Raw genomic sequence first — 16,098 nt, forward strand, 5'->3', positions numbered from 1 at the left:
GCTCGCGAGCCCTGGGGGCCTTCGGTTTCTGTCACTCCTGGCCACCTCTTCTCAGCCCTTGTGGAAGGCAGGTGCAGAGTGGTCTGGATGTCATCGGTGGGGAGAAGGGACGTCAGACAGGGTGTCACCCTGTCCTGAGCCTCAGTTTCTCCACCTGCACAACAGTGATAATGGCACTACCTCACGGCCTGGAGGGCAGGAAGAGTCACGAGAATGCCAGAGCGCCCACAGTCAGCCCGTGTCTGTTCCTGCAACAATGATTATTGTCCCCAGCAGGCTAATGATGGCTCTCGCCAGCTCACAGGGTTTTTATGAGGATAAAATGAAATGCCGCAAGGAAGCAGCCATATATTCATTTTGCAGATATTTGTTGAGCACCTACTGGTGCTGGGTCCTGACATGGGCACTGGGACACCATCGGTCCTTGGAAGAGATGCCCAAAGACATGTGTGGATGTGAATAGGCTCCTCTCAAGCTTACGGGGGCCTGGGGGACTTCGGGGTGCCGTGCTGGAAGGAGCCGGGTGTCCCCTACATTAGAGGAGGAACTGGGGGCTGGCATCAGAGCCCATCAGGCCTCCTCCCTAGCACCCCGGCACCCCCACGGCTCCCGCCGGAGTCTGGGGACAGGCTGTGGGGGTGGTGACCGAGCCGTGACACTGGGCTGTGCAGGCCCTTGCAAGAGGGAAGGAAAGCCATTGTCAGTGCAGCAGGATGCCCGTGTGGACTTGTGAGCTGTGGGAGTCGCAAACACACACCGGCCTTTCTTCTCTGGGAGAGTGTGGGAGAGGCTGGGGCACGGAACGGGAAGGCAGTGTGTCCCTGGGTGGGGGGGAGTTGGCGTTGGCCTCGGGTCCTGGCACTCTGGCTGCATTGGTGGCCACCAGTGTCTGCTGCTAGTCAGGTGGGTCCTTCCAGGGCCGCCGCCAGCCCCGAGCGAGGATCTGCCACGGGAACCTGATGCTTTATAAGATTTGAGGACGCACAAAGGAATATTCTGTGGGGCTGCAGATGGTTCAGACCAAAGTGAACAAGGAAGAAGCTGGTTTTCCTCCAGGGGCAGGAAAGGCGGCCGACCCCAGTGGGGCTTCTGCCGAATCACCCACAGGCCACAGGCTGGGGCGCGAGCAGGTCTGGGAGCTTCCCTGGAGCTTCCCCAGAGTGTCGGGGATGCGGGGATGCTCTCAGAGTGGGCTGTGGGGCGGGGGCGCCCACTGCCCTCTGAGCCTCCCAAGCCTCCCGCCCCACCTCCACTCTGCCTTCCTCTGTTGGCCTGGTGCGCCGTGCAGTTGGTCAAACAGAGCTTCGTTCTCCCTTTTCCTCCCAGACCGTGTCCTCCGACAGCGAAGCACCCACACTCCCTGCCTGGGCTTGGGGCACCTGTTTGTTCTGGCAGGTGGATGAGCCCCAGTTCCTAGGAGAAGGGACCCGAGAACTTGACCCGGGACTTGGCTCATGGAGGTCCTGTCCCGGGTCCTCCCCTCATTCCCTCCCCCAAGCAGCAGGTTTTGTTTTGTTTTGTTTTTGTTTTTTTAAATATTTTATTTATTTGAGAGAGAGGGAAAGGACAGAAATGGAGGGAGGAAGGGAGTAGCAGGCTCCTCACTGAGCAGGGAGCCTGACGTGGGCCCCCATCCCAGGACCCCGAGACCATGACCCACGCTGAAGGCAGACACTTCCCCAAGCTAGCACTCAGGTGCCCCGAGCAGCAGATTTTTAATAGAAGGGAGAGTGGGAGGGATGTTGGCTCATGAGGTACTTTTACCTCTGAACTCCTGGGCAGCTGGGCCCTCCTTTCCGTGTTTTGTCGTGGTTGTACCTAGCTGTCCATGGCGGCGGCTGTCGGCCTGCTGGTGTCCCTAGCAGGGAGGGCGGTGCCCAGCATCCACCTTACCCTCTCAGCCTTGAGCAGGGTGCCTGCCATATAGAGGGCCCCGGCCACGAGGGCGGGATAGCCAGGCAGCAGGTGGGAGACACGTCCTGCTTTTGGTGAGCGTTGGAGGGCATGGCAGGGTTACGGACAAGCCATCAGTCATCCCTCTTTAGAAAGTCTTGGAACTCGGCGTCTGGGCAGGACCACATCTGGGCGCTTGTGGGATCTCAGGGACACCGTTTCATCTCATAGAGTCTGTTTGACCGCTTCCTCAGCAGGGACGGCCATCATGTGGCCAGAAAGAGACTCTGAAAGATTCCGTAGGTCCTCGTACTGCCCTTTCTTTCCGGGCCGCTGTCAGGCTCTCCCACACCTTCCTTGGAACTGTCCACCATGGGTTCACATGGTGGGCTCCACAGTGGAACAGGTGGGAGCGTAGGGCCCGGAGATAAAAACCTCCTAAAGTCCAGACCGCAGCGGAGACCTTCCCAGATCGACCTGTAGCCGCTCGGAGACGAGGCGCTTCGCGTTGGTTATCCTGCACATCTGCAAAGCGCGGCTCTATCCTTGTTGTGGCCCCAGAGGTTTGTGTGCAATACACAAGCATGTGTGCCCACGTACACACATGCAGTCTTTCCACTGAGCTACACGGGGATAGTCCAAGGGAACCTTCCGTGCCCCACCGGGAGCCTCCGGAGACGGCGCAGCCAGCCGGGGGAGTGTGCGTGAGCGTCCAGAGCCTGAAGCGGACCCTTGGTGGTGGCTGGGTATGGGAGCCGGGACCTGGTGGTGAGGACACAGGGCAGCTGGGAACACAGGAAAGGGAACCGCAGTCTGAGCGGTGAGGCTGAACTGGATAATAGGTACAGACAGCTTCTCTTGGGGAACGAATTACAGATTTCCCTCGTTTCCACGATGGCATCCGGGGGAAGGCAGACATCGGCGGCCGGCCGGCTGGAGGGACATGGGGAGCCTCTGGTTGGGAATGCTGGGCTGTTGGGAGTACGGAAAAGCTTAGGGGGCTGGTGCGGAGTCTTGGGGCAGTCCAGGTGGGCGGCTGTGCTCCTCTTACCCCACAAGGAGAGGCTCCTGTGAGCCTCCAGATGGGGCCCCTCCCTCTTCTCTGTTAGCGGGGCCACTCTGAAGGGAGGGGCGCAGGCGGGGCAGCTCCCCTCCAGCCCTGGACCGCACTTCCTGGTGCTGAATCCCAACACCTGTCCACAGGCACGTGTGGGAGCTCCGTGGCCAGGACTCGCCACTGTGGGGATGTCTGTCCTTCTTTTCCAAAAATAAGAGCTTGCAAAGATGGTCTGTGCCATGGAGGTGAAGAAAGCCAGGGCAGCCCCCGTCTGCTCCCTCCCTCATTTCCTGCCCTCAGGGTTCGCTCCTGTTTTCTAGAACAAGAAGGAAAAGACTTTATTTGTAGGAGCCCCCCCCCTTTTTTTTTGCCCTTAATGATGTGGTGGGTGGTAGTGGTAGCGTGTTTTTATTTTATGTTATTTTTTATCCTGTGCCGCTCTGGGGGAGGGTGACAGTGTTTGAGTTTGGGGTGCGGCTGTGGGGGAAGGCGTTCTCTGGGAGAGGAACACTGAGCAGACGCTACACCCCCATGTCTAGAAGGTGGGGGGAGTCCGAGGCCGTGCTGCTCGGGGTGAGGGAGGACTGGAGTTATGTAACAGCGGCGAGGGGGTGGCTGGGGGCGCGGACGGAGCCTCGGTGCCGGCTGACGCCCTCCTCTGGGCTCTTGAGGAAGCAGCCAGGTGTGGCCTGCTGGGAGCCAGGGGGCCGGGTGGTGCCGAGCAAGTGGGTGTGGGCATATCGGGTTGTGGGGCCAGCGGGAGGCGTGGAGGGTGGAGGGCTCTGCAGGAGGAACAGATGCCGGGAAACCCTCCGGAGGACGCCCCCTTTCCCTCCACCTCTCTCTTCTGCATCGTGCACATCACATCATGGCCCGCAGTGGCAGTGGAGGAGACAGACCTCCCGATTTCCTGGTCTCCTGTGTGGCTCCCCCACCCCAGCTCTCATCACCCCGTGGCCGTGGCCATGGCCGTGGCCGCACTCATTGAGGTCCCGGGCTTCCAGCACTGGAAGGGCAGATTCAGGCGCCGTCCCCTGGGACAGGAAGGTCTGACCCATGAGATGGGATAGTAACGTAGGCGGGTGATGTAGAAACGGACCAGCCGGCCAGGGCACAGCCTTGTCACTGCTGGAGCCACAGGGCGCGTGCAGCCCGAGTGTCTGTGGGCCTGACCTCCACCTTAGCATGCAGGAAGGAGCCTGAAAGTGCTGGGCAGGGGTCAGGACGCTGCCTCAGCCCCTCTGTCCCATGGGGCCGTCTGTCTTCGGGTTTCATCCTCCTGGTGCCCCGCCACACCTCCTGGCCACGTTCTCAGGCTGGCGGGCACCCCCGTCTCTGTGGCTCACGCTGTGGCCCCTGCTTGCCCCCCCGCCCCTCCAGACTCTGCCGGATCTCTCCCTGGCCGACCAGTCACTGGGAGTTCTCACTGGGCCCTAGCCCAGCCCCATGCCACGCCATGGGATCCCAGCCCTGTGTGTACTGAGGAGCTAATGGGCTTCGTCCCCGGTGAGGCTGCGGCAGCGGACTGCCCGGCATTGCGACGGCCGCAGCTGGCTTACCTTGCCCCGTCTGCCCATTCACTCCTTCCCTTGGAGGCCCCGGGTGGCAGGAGCTCTTGCTTCCTCTCCGCGTGGGGCGGCCAGAGAAGTCGGGTGGCGGGCTCCTGCTGGGTTCCAGGCAGGCTCTCTCTGTCACAAGGGGAATTCTACCCCCGAGGCTGGTAAACGATGTCTTGGTTTCCCAGTCCTCACTCACGTGTGACCGTGGGGAGCCTGTCCGCACCTCCCAGAGCCCTGGCGAGGACACGCAACACGTGAGCCGTGTGTGTAAGGTGCTTCGCGCCCGACACCGGCGGTGCTGGGGCAGCTGTGGCGGTGCCGATTTTCCGTGACGGCTTCACGCTGGCTTTGGAGAGTCCGTCGCCGTGAAGGTGGCAAAGATCAGGGCCTGTTTCCCTGCACCGGCGGGCTGCCACGGAATGGGTTCCGCGTGGCCGTGTGGTCATCCTTCAGGCTTGGGGTGTCTGCCAACGACACAGCGGTGACACGAAGGGGTTCTGGACCCGCCGTGCCGGAGTCCGGAGCCCCTGGGTCATTAGGCCCTGCGAGTGCACCCGCACACGTGCCCTGCCTAGTGTTATCCCGCCAGCGACTTCTGCTGGGGGTTACGTATGGACAAGACAGCATTTTGGATGTACTGGGCTGCACAAAGTACGTTATTAAAATCAATTTCACCGCCTTTTTTTTTTTTTTTTTTTAAACTTTTAAACTGTGGCTACTAACAGTTAAAATGACCCAGGTGGCTGGCATGGGATTTCTCTTGTGCAGGCTGGTGTGAGCCGGGGTCCCCCCCCCGCCCGATCTCTCCCAGCCTTGATTTCCTTCCTCAGGTGCCCCACACGGATGCTGCCGGAGTTGACGGCCTTCCTCCTGTTCAGCGTTCAGAGCGCTAGGAAGCCCCTGTCCAGTGCAGACGGGGCAGCTCAGGAAGTCAGAGCAGCTGCCCTTGTGAGAGGTCCCAGGCTGTCTGCCCCCAAGTTTGTCCCAGCTACACAGCGTTGCAGTTTGGGGGGAAACACCCTCCAGCTTTGTAAATATCCATTAAAAAAAAAATAAACCCATGATTTTGCCAGCCTTCACAAGGGAGCTTATAAAAGCCTCTCACAGAGAGGTCTTGAGTATTGTACACTAGGAAAAAAAAAAAAAAAAGTGCAGGCACGGAGGGTTTGAAGGCAGCAGAGAACATATTTTTGTTCCTGGAGAAAGAAATGCTAAGGTGCTCTGGAGGAAACCCGAGGCGGGGCCCACCGGGCTGACAGGCAGGATGTGCCACATGCGAGCATCAGGGGGCCCTGACTTGAGGGCAGAAGAGAGAACGCAGGGGAGCCTGGGGAGCAAGCCCGAGCTTCTCCTGCAGAGCTGCCGCGGTGGGGGAGCTCTAGGAGCCGACAACGGCAGGGCCGGGGGCCTTGGGGGCCGGGTTTTCTGCTAACGGGCGTGCAGGGCGGCTGTGGCTTTGCTGCACAGGGGCTCCGGGGTCCAGTGGGAGGACCCGCGTCCCCTGCGCGCTTCCTGGTGTCTGGAGGACCTGCAGCGCAGAGAGCAGAGCGGCTGCCTCGAGAGGCCGGGCCGACACCCTGCGCCCAGGGCCGAGGCCCAGGCGCCCAGGCATCTGGCACACGGTGCAGGCATCGGAAGACCCTCTTATGTTTATTTTCCCATTTTGACACTGTCCTTCACTTCCTCTTCCGCACTCCCCGTTAAGCTGTTAAATCACTCCGTTTATTTAGTGCGAGTGTTTCTGAGAGCTCATTTTTATCTTGGTGAAAGCCAGGCTTGCTCATGGGCACATAATGAAATTGCATAAATACACCCTTAGCTTAGAATCTAATTTATTTTTCCTGTTCATTATGGGGTAGAAGGCCATTATGAAATGTATAACTTTTTTTTTTTCCCCAGCGCTGGAATTGAAAAGCTGGGCTTCGGCTCTTTTTATTCTGATGATTTTGTCCTGATTCAATTTGAAGCCGGTGAGAGCTCAAACACGGCAACGTAACTGACAAAGATCAGTGTGGGTCGTAATGCTAATGTCTCGTCTGTGGCTTCGGCAAGCCTGGCAGGCGCACTGGGTTCAACAGCCATTCCACCAGAGCCTACCTGGGCCTGCAGAGTTGCGGGGCCTCGAGCAGAGGGCCCGGAACTTTCCGTGGCCAGTGGTCACATTCTCCGGCAGCAGACAAGGGCGGGCGCTCCAAAGTGGGGACCACGTGGCACATGCTGAGTATAGGAGGACAGGGGACACAACTGACCCCCAACCCAGAAAGGCTTAGGAATCCCTTCTCGAGCATCCCCCTGGCCGCTGCTTGTGCAGCAGGGGGCACCCAAGCTCTAGGAGCAGCCTGCGGCCTGGCCAGAGTGGCCCTGGCTCCAGCCTCCTGTCCTTGGCCCCGGTCGCCTCACTGTGACAGCCAAAGAATAGTGGGGAATGAGGTCCAAGTGCAGGTAGTCTGCCTCTGGGAGCAATGGCTTGGGCTGCTCAGTATGAGGTTTGGTGCACTGTGTTCTGTGCTGGGGAAGAAGAAGACAGAAGGAGCTCCTGGCAGCTGGAGAAGGTCACAAGATGCTGACCTTGGCTAAGACGTGGGGCGTGACCCTGCAGAGCAAACGGGCCAGAAGCTGGATGCCACACGCTTTGAAGAGGGGGTGCCAGTCTCCTTCCACGGTGCACCTGGCGCTCTGCTCATTGATCTTCCTAAGTTTGCTGACGGCTTCCCATGTGCCCTGCAGCGCCAGGCTCGGGCAGAGAGTCCGAAAGGCGGGTCCCGCTGTAGGCGCTCACGTCTCCCCAGCAGGGCGAGTTTGGAGACATCCTGACTCTCAGGCAGGAACTGTACTGAACATCAGCATGTGCGGGTCGAAACGTGGTTCAAGTCAAAGACCGCTCTCTTAGAGGGTGGCCAGTGGCGATCAGAGCGGGCACCAGGAGCGAAACACCATCTCAGATGTGGCGGGCTCTCACGGCAGCTAGAGGAGAGGGCTTCCGGTTTGGCTTGAGAGATCTGGGGTGTTGTTCTTCCTTCCCCTGCCCTGTAATTAGGGTTGCCAGATAAACCCGGGACACCCAGCTAGGTTTGGAATTTCAGATGAACAACAAAGAATTCTCCATATGAGTATGGGCCAAATACCACCCAGGACATGCTTATATTAAAACAAACTGTTCTGAAATTCACACTGAACGGGGCATCCTGTGTTTTCGTTTGCTAAATCAGCCCTACCTGTAACAGCACGGGAGGCAGACAGGCCTTATTTCAGTGTCATTTTTGGAGTCATTTAAAAAATTCACTCACATGAATTATAAAAGCTTTGACTTATTCATTGTATTAGTTCTTCCAAGACAGAAGCTTCTAAAGTGAAATGAACAGCCCGCTCGGCTTGTCCCCAGATCCAGCTCCTGGGGTGACCTCCAGCCTCTGCTAACGGATGGAAGTACCCCTCCCGACCCTTCCCCTTTGCTCACGCCGCACGCTCGTGCGTGTGCACGCGTGTTGTTCCCGGTACTTTCTGCCTTTCTGGAGGAAATCCCAGGTAGAAGTATCGGGACAAAAGGTACGTAGATCTTAAATTTTAACAACTACAGCTGGGTTACTTTACGAGGTTGGCAGAATTTACCGATCTCTCTGTCCTGTGTGGGAGTCCTTCATGCTGCATTCACACCGATGTTCCTTATTATTATTTCTTAAAAGGTTTGATCATTTGGATTTTGACTCCTGTGGACTGTCTGCTCATCTCCTTTGGGTTGCGGTGGACTCTGTTCTCGCTCACCTCTGGGTGGTTTTGACATGTGGGCCACGCGATAGTTGTGCTTTGACTGTTGCGTACCGTCTTGGGTCTTCAAACATGGTGAAGCTTGTGGGTGGGGAGCCGGAGCCTCTTGGCCCAAGCCTCATCCCATGAATGTCCCCGTGGGGCCATCTCTGGGGACATCACACTTCATCTCTGTTATCGCCGTGACACTAGCAGAAAGCCTCTGCCTCCCAGCAGACCCGGCCCGGCTCCCATCTTGGCATGTTTGAGGGACACGCATCGTCCTTGGCAGAGCAGACGGGAGTCCCATGGGATGTTCTTGGCTTCTGGTTCCTCACTCTTCCCACCTCTGCATGTGCCACCTGGGGGTCTCTCCCCCTGAGAACAGTATGGCAAGGTCCAGATGACTACAGTATAATGTCGGAACTATCTCAGACATCTTCCTTGAGGCCTTAGTCTGCCAGGTGCCACGACAGAAAGTTCTGGAGGCGGGAAGTCTGAGGTCAAGGGGGGAAGCGCCTGTCTGGCTTGCGGACCAATGTTGGCTGGCTGGGTCCTCGCGTGGTGGAGAGAGCCAGCACTCTGGTATCTCACCTTACAAGGGCACGAATCCCACCTGGGGCAGGGGCCGTCCTCATGACCTCATCTAGCCTGATCACCTCCCAAAGTGCTGTCTCCAAGTACCCTCACACTGGGAGTCAGAGCTGGGTGGGGGGTAGCGGTCAGCCCGTCAGAGCTTTGACGCTGTTTCCTTCCGAGGACATCAGGAGCCCCGGGGAGCTCTCTTTTGAGTGTCATGTCCTGAAATCAGAGGACGTTCTCTATTTTTTTGATATTGCAGAATTTGGATTAAAAAGGAAAAAAAAAAGGTTATTTTTTTTTTACATCATACTTTTTTGTAATCGTATAGCTGATTTATTTACAGAGGACGCTTTCCTATTTAGTGCTTAATTGCAACGTTCCGTGTTGTAAAATTTCTCTCTCCTGTGCTCAGCTGGCTATTCTTTGGCTAATTCAGCTATTAAAAAATGATGTTGTAGAGAGATACTTAGTGATTTGGTAGGAGACACAGTTAAATGGAAAAAAGTTACAAAATGGAATGTACAGTATGATCCCACTTGGTACCAAAAATATATATTCTATGCATAGGAGAGTCTGGGAGGGTATATATGCTGAAAATGTTAACAGGAGTTATTTTGGGTTAGTGGGATTATGGGTTATTTTAAATTTTCTTCTTTTTGCATATGTGTAGTTTCTAAATTTTCTGCAGTAAATATGTATTACTTTTATAATAAGGACAAAATTATAACCACGGATCTTGCCAAGGGCTTCTCAGACTCCCTGACCAGAGGGGGAGTGGAGGGGGGGAAGCCCTCCCTGTACTCTTCGGGTCCCATGCTTACCCTTGGATCCCCTGGGGCCGTACACCCAGAGCTGCCCTTCCCCTGGGACCCCGGGCTAGGCGGAGCTGAAGCTGGTTTTCTCTAGTGTGGAAGTGACCCCAGACCCCTTCTTGGCAGGTAGGTTTATGATTCTGTGCCTCTAGTCCTCCCAGGTCCATGCCAATGGGAGAGCTGGGGGTGTGTCTGGAGGGGCATGGCCTCAGTGGTCCAGGGGTGCCTGGGGCGTGGCCTGAGCTGTCCAGGGGCGTGGCCAGGGGCGTGGCCTCGGGAGGATGTGGGGAGCTTGGACAAGGTCTGTTTCTAGCTGCTGGGAGCGGGGCTTGGTTTCTGGCCCCCACCAGTGGGTGGGGACGGTGGGGAAAACGGGGAGCTCAGCTCGGTTGGCCCCATCCTGAGGTTGTCCTACAAGGGAAACAAAGGGCAGAGGCTGCGCGATAGAGTAGGAATAGTGTGGCCTGGTGGGACCCCAGCTCCCCCACCAACTGTTTCTTAGCTGCCCCTCTGAGCCTCAGCTTCCATCATCTGGAAAAGGTGGGTGATGCTGTGAAAATAATGATATGAGGAGGGTCAGCTGTCTCGCGTGGGGCATGAAACATGTCCCGTGCTGAGCCAAAATCCATCCTCCTTGAGGAACGTGTGATCTGGTTGGGGACCCCCAAAATGTACACCCGTGGGGCCCACAGGTAGAACTTCTGTGCATCAGGGGACATTCAGCTCGAGTGCCCAGAGCTGTTTCAGTAGGAGTCACCCGTTCCCGAGACACACACACACACGTTTTTGATAGTTACGTGATCGAAGAAAGCTGGAAGCAGGATGAGCTCCTGCAGCCTTGCTGTGTCCCAGGGTTCCAGGTTACCTTGCGGCTGATTTGACAGTAGCCACCTCTGGAGAGGGCAGCAAAGCCGTGACTGTGTGCCCTGTACCCCCTTCCCGGCATCACAAGATGGGGGACAGAGGCCAGGGCCCCACGGTTATTCCCAGCTGGCCTGTCCCGTAGGGGAGGTCCCTGAGGAGGATCTGTACTGTCCTGAAAGTGTGGGCCTCCGTCCCTGACCCAGGCCTCCTTCCTCCCTCTGACCCCCCAGAGGTAGTCCGCTCCCCAGTCTGCTGGCTTTGGACTCGGGTCTGCCCACTCCTGTCCACGTGCGCAGGGCCAGCACCGTCCCAGCCTCCCCGCCTGAGCTTCGCTCCTGTTTCTGTCCTGCGTCGAGAGGCGGTCTTCCCACACCGAGGCCGCTCGTGCTGAGAGACATCGGGCGCGGTCTCTGGAAGTGCCGGAGTGGGCACTGTAGCCTTTACCCTGGCTCTGCCCGGCTTCCTGGAGACTCGGGCCCTGATACAGCAAAGCCCGGCCGTGATCGCTCAGAGCACACGAGGACCCGCTTGAACGGGTGTTCGCTCAAGCCCGGCAGCGGCGGGGGGAGCCGGGCGGCCAAGCAGCCGGCCAGCGTCTCTGAGAGGAAGGTGAATCGCTGAGAACATGATGGGATTTACAGAAACTGGTTTGACACAAATTTTCAGGAATCCATCTGGGCTCCATGAGAGGTAGAGCTAGTCCCTTTTCTGGATTCCTGGGAAGCTTATGTTCCGGGGAAACTGGGTGTATCGGCTGCCAAAAGGGGCTTTATTTTTAGCCAAATGTGAGAAAGGGAAGGGGGGGCACACGGGTGGGGGCCGAGGTCCCCTTGGTGGGGGTGCTGGTGGAGGGAGTGGTGAAGGGGGTGGCCCTCGGGGCCGGGGTCAGGACTGGCCTCGGGCCTGTTACCTTTTTACTTTTGGGAAAGACGTTCCCTTCTGCGAGCTCCTGCGTGGGCTGGGATGTGCTGGTGCGGCCCCCAGTGGGTCTTCCCGACTCCTCCCCCAGCCCGCGCGAGGCTGAGCCCCGAAGCAGCCAGCCCTCACGCGCTCTAAATTTGCAGGGTGCTTGTCCTTCCCTGGTTGCTCCAAAGTGCGGCTGCGGTGGCGAGCGATGCCGAGGCTGGTGCGGGGCCTGGTGGCCGCCAGCCCCGCGGCCCCACCTGCTCCCGGTGCTTCCCTCCTCTGCGCCCGCTGCGGCCTCCTCACCCCCCCCTTGCCCTCCCCCGACCCCTTAGCAGGGTGGCTAGCCGGCAGCATGAAGCCCCTTCCCCTAGATGAAGGCACAGACTGCTGGGTACTGAGAGATAGGGTCTGGGGTCTCGGAAATGACCGTGGTGCTTCTCTGTGCGTCACCTGTGGGGAACATGCTGGTTCTAGAGCTTGCTAAGTCCTGCTCCCCTCCCCACCTCCCTGCCCAGCTCACCACCAAACCCCCTTGCTGCTTGGAGTCTGCCCCTGACAATGGACCCTCTTTCGAAATGCAGATGTCCTTAGGGGAGCAGCTCCCCTAGCTCAGAAAGGCCCCAACCTCTGTGGCCCCCTGACCTTTGCACACACCTCTAGGTGCGCGGTGCTGTAACTGCCTACCTGGACATTATACCCCGAGGGTTATGTCTGAAGCCCCGGGGCGCACACAGGCCAGCACGGAATGGTTACGTGAACAAGTGAGCCCCTGGGACAGACCATCATCCACCCTCGTCTCTCCTGCCCTGGCTTGCAGGAACTACCTGCAGGGCTGGCTTGCCTCTTGGTGCAGAATTTCATGGGTAGGGTTCCACCACAACCTAAAATAAAATATTGGCAACTCAGGCCCAGGTGAGTGAGTGCTGCGTGCCAGGCTGAGGCATGAAGCGGGGTAAGGCAGGGTTGGTTCCTGCCCATGGACATTTCATAGTCTGCTGTGGGGCTGGACCCGTCCACGGTGCTGGGACGGTGAGTGTGGGGGGCTGTGTTCACAGGGAGCGGAGGGCTGGGGTGGCGACAGGGTGAGGGATATGGCGTGGGGAGCTGCCACCTCCCCCTCCTCTGAAGCAGGCACACCGAGCAGTGGCTTGTCTCAGCCCCCCACCCCCACCCCACCCCGAGGCAGGAGGGGCTGCTGGCCTTCTTGATGCGCAAGACCCAAGGGCCGAGGGGCCGGAGCCCCGCACCCCTGCCCTTATGCAGACGGAGGGCCATGGACAGCTGAGTGGGATTTGGCAAATGGGTCGAGGCCGGCTCTGTGGATGGGACCATGGGGTGCCCAGAGCAAGAGCCCAAGGGGCAGGGGTCCCCGGCTGGGTGTTGACCAGTCACCCTTGTTGGCTGCTTGGAGAATTGGTTGTACGTGTCAGTTTCCCTAACTTTGGTCTTCATTTCAGGGTGTTCTGGTCACTTGTGTCTTTTTTTTTTTAAAGATTCTGTTTATTTCAGAGAGAGAGATAGAGAGTGAGAGAGTGTTGGGGGAGGGGCAGAGGGAGAAGCTGACTCCCCGCTGAGCAGAGAGCCTGGCTGGCACTCCATCCAGGACCCTGAGAGCATGGCCTGAGCTGAAGGCCGACCCTTAACTGACTGGGCCCCCCAGACACCCTGGCCATTTGGACTTTTATCTTTATTCTGGAATCCTCTTCGTTTGGCTTCCTGTCCTGAATCACATCAGGAGTGTCCCGCCGCTGCCTGGTGTGTTCCCTCCCCGGGATCACAGGTGAGTCGGGCGCTCAGTGCCGGCGCCTCTCCCTAGCTTGGCCTCCTGGGCTGGCCAAGTGCCCTGACTTCGTCGCTGAAGTTTCTCTCCGGGGTGGGTAGCAGATGCGGCTGGCCTGTTCCTCCTCTCTGTGGGGTGCATGCAGTCTTGGGCTCCCGTTGCAAAAACCCCCTCCCTGGGCTTTGTTCCAGTTCAGTCTCGCTCCTGTGCGGTCAGGATGTTCAGAGCAGGGCTTTGCAAGCCTCCTGTCAAGGGCTAGGTAGTCCGTCTTTGAGGGCCAGAGGGTCTTTGTCGTGGCAACGGCCCTCGACGTGGGCACGAAAGCTGTCATAGATCAGACATAAAGAAGGAATACGGCTGAGCTCCAGCAGCACGGTTTGCAGAAACAGGTGGTGAGCTGGGTTTAGCACCCATCCGTGGCTTGCTGCCCTGTTCCAGAGTTGCCAGAGATGCCGTCTCCCCTCTGTTGGGGATGAACTGTGTCCTGGCTCTCTGTTTCTTTCTCCCTCTTCCCTGCACCAGGAATGCCCCTGGGTGTCCCCCAGCATCTCCTGCAGGGATGTCTGAAGGTCTGGTTCACCATCTCTGATGCGAGGTCCCTCTTCTTGCACAGACTTGGGTCCTCCACTGAGTTGGTGGCCACTTGCCTCCCCTGACCTTACACCAAACCCCCACCTCCCTTTCTCGGGCCACCTTGGTGCCCACTGCCCTGTGCATTTTTGCGTCGGCCACCTTTGGCACTGGGCACCTCGCTGGTGGCCGGCTGGACTGCCCCCGCTCCCACTGGGCACCTGAGCCTCTCTTGCGAGCAGAGAGCTGGGGTCGTGACAGTTGGAAGAGTGGGTTCGAAGTGACCGCTCTCCGGCTTCTCTTCCCCTCTTACCGGGGGTCGGACTTTGCTTCCTGAACCTCAGACTCAGGGCCGCCTGGGGGCCAGGTGATGGGACAGGAAGGGGCAGACCCCTGTTGGGCCTTGCAGCATCTTGTCAAAATAAAAAGAAAATGGGCTTTTTTTTTCCTTTATCTTTAAGGCTTTTTATTCTGAAATAACTGTAGACTCAGAGGAAACATCCATGCCTAAGATCCTGGGCGTGCCCTTCACAGGACTGAGAGTGAGCCTCGTAGGCAGGAGTGTCCATGGGGCTCCCGTGAGGTCTGGGAAGCAGGAGGCCAGGGTTGGCCTGAGTGATGCGCTCACGCCCATGTGCACCTGCTCACGGGGCTACCTGAGTCCGCGCACCCGCCTTCATCCTGCCAGGTCCCCATTGAGCACCTGCCCCGAGGCCCAGGGGACTGAGGGTGCAGTGGAAATAGAACCCCTCCCCGTCCCTGTAAAGGCACAGGTGGGAAAGAGAGGTGCCGGGGACGTCACCCTGTATGTAGCAGGGGACAGAGCCCACGGCGGGGAGGTGTCGGTAGGACCCACTCCTTCTGAAACCTCTGGAGGAGAAGCCCTCCTTGCCCCTCTGGCTCCTTGGGGCTGCCGGCAGTCTGTGGGGCCCCGTGGCTCGTGGCCGCCCCACTCCAGTCTCCTCCCTGTGCGTCTGTGTGTCCTCTCCCCTGCTTGTAGGGACACCGTCCTAGTGGATCGGATGCCCACCCTACTCCAACATGACCTCCTTTAAAGTTATATCTTATTTGCAAAGGCTCTGTTTTTATTTTTTTTAAAGATTTTATTTATTTATTTGACAGAGAGAGATCACAAGTAGGCAGAGAGGCAGGCAGAGAGAGAGAGGAGGAAGCAGGCCCCCTGCTGAGCAGAGAGCCCGATGTGGGGCTCAATCCCAGGACCCTGAGATCATGACCTGAGCCAAAGGCAGAGGCTTTAACCCGCTGAGCCACCCAGCTACCCCAAGACTCTGTTTTTAAATAAGGTTGGATTTGAAAGTACTGGGAGTTAGGACTTCATCATATCTTTTTTTTTTTTTTTTTGTAAGTTGGGGAGAGGACACAATTCAACCTGAAGCAGACACTGAGCAGGCAGAAGGGGGGACAGGATTCTGTATGTCCCTCGGCTGGGGCCCCTGCCCCGCACCACCCACCCCCGGATCCCCCTGGCCCAGTGGCGCGAGGTGCTGCCTGAGGCAGGCACCCTCTCTATGATTGTGGCTGCCAGCACTCCAGGACCAACTGGGTTTGCAAAAATAAAGTGGTATCATCTGCTGCATGTACCGCTTCCCCTAAAACAGGTTATTAAGGGGAAGTGGGGAACATGGAAGCAGATGGAGGAGTCCTAGATCGCCATAAGGTGCCATTCGCATGGCTCAGAGGCTCTGTGGTGGCAGCGGCGTACAGAAATGCACATACGTAAGCCCTGGGTTGGGAAACAGAGGCACACTGATCCACCACGGAAATAGATGTGAGAGGGACTGGGCTGGGGGGAGGGGCCAGGGGGTGGGGAGAGGACAAAAATGCAGATCTGGTGGCCCTGCAGCCCCACCAGGCTCAGGTGTGCGGCCGCCCTCCCCGTGGTGCCCCGCCTCGCCTTCGGACCTCAGGGCTGGTGGGTTCTGTAGTCCGCGATGGCAGATGGGTGTTCCCAGAAGACCTGGCTTTTCATCCCTCTCCCAGAAGGGCAGAAGAGAGAAGAAAAGGAAGGTCACAGTTGCCAGCAAGCTGGCTTCCAGGTCCTGGCGGGAAGGAGGTGGGGGGAGCCCTCCGAGTCCCCAGGCTCAGATGGGGGCCGGAGAAGAGGGGCCGACCCGGGCACAGAGCTAACCAGGAGCTGGGCCGAGGAGAGACACGGTCGTGCGGGGGAGGAGAGGGCAGGCTCAGGATGCACAGGGCCGTGGCTGGGGAGGGGATTCCTGATCTTGGGATGGGCACTGGCCGTGGGGTGGGCAGGCACCCTGTGAGTCTGCCCGTGTGGGTCCCCCTGTGCCCGCTCCCCCTGCGGCCCGA

The 16,098-nt window shown here is 58.3% G+C and overlaps 1 protein-coding gene across 5 annotated transcripts in view; it reads left to right on the plus strand.

Moving 5' to 3' along the window:
- Window positions 1–16,098, plus strand: part of RBFOX3 (RNA binding fox-1 homolog 3) — a 399,885-nt gene that overhangs the window by 52,249 nt on the left and 331,538 nt on the right. The window contains exon 1 of one of the 5 annotated variants that reach the window (XM_044247296.1): window positions 2,712–2,735. The exons of 2 other annotated variants lie outside the window; for them this stretch is intronic. The gene's annotated coding sequence lies outside the window, so the exon portion shown is untranslated. Of the gene's footprint in view, window positions 1–2,711; window positions 2,736–11,116; window positions 11,202–13,005; window positions 13,198–16,098 lie in introns of those variants that run through there. 2 more of the 5 variants (XM_044247294.1, XM_044247293.1) reach the window with 2 other exon arrangements.

The sequence above is a fragment of the Neovison vison genome, chromosome 5 (genome assembly GCF_020171115.1).
Source record: "Neovison vison isolate M4711 chromosome 5, ASM_NN_V1, whole genome shotgun sequence".
Taxonomy (NCBI): Eukaryota; Metazoa; Chordata; class Mammalia; order Carnivora; family Mustelidae; genus Neogale; species Neogale vison.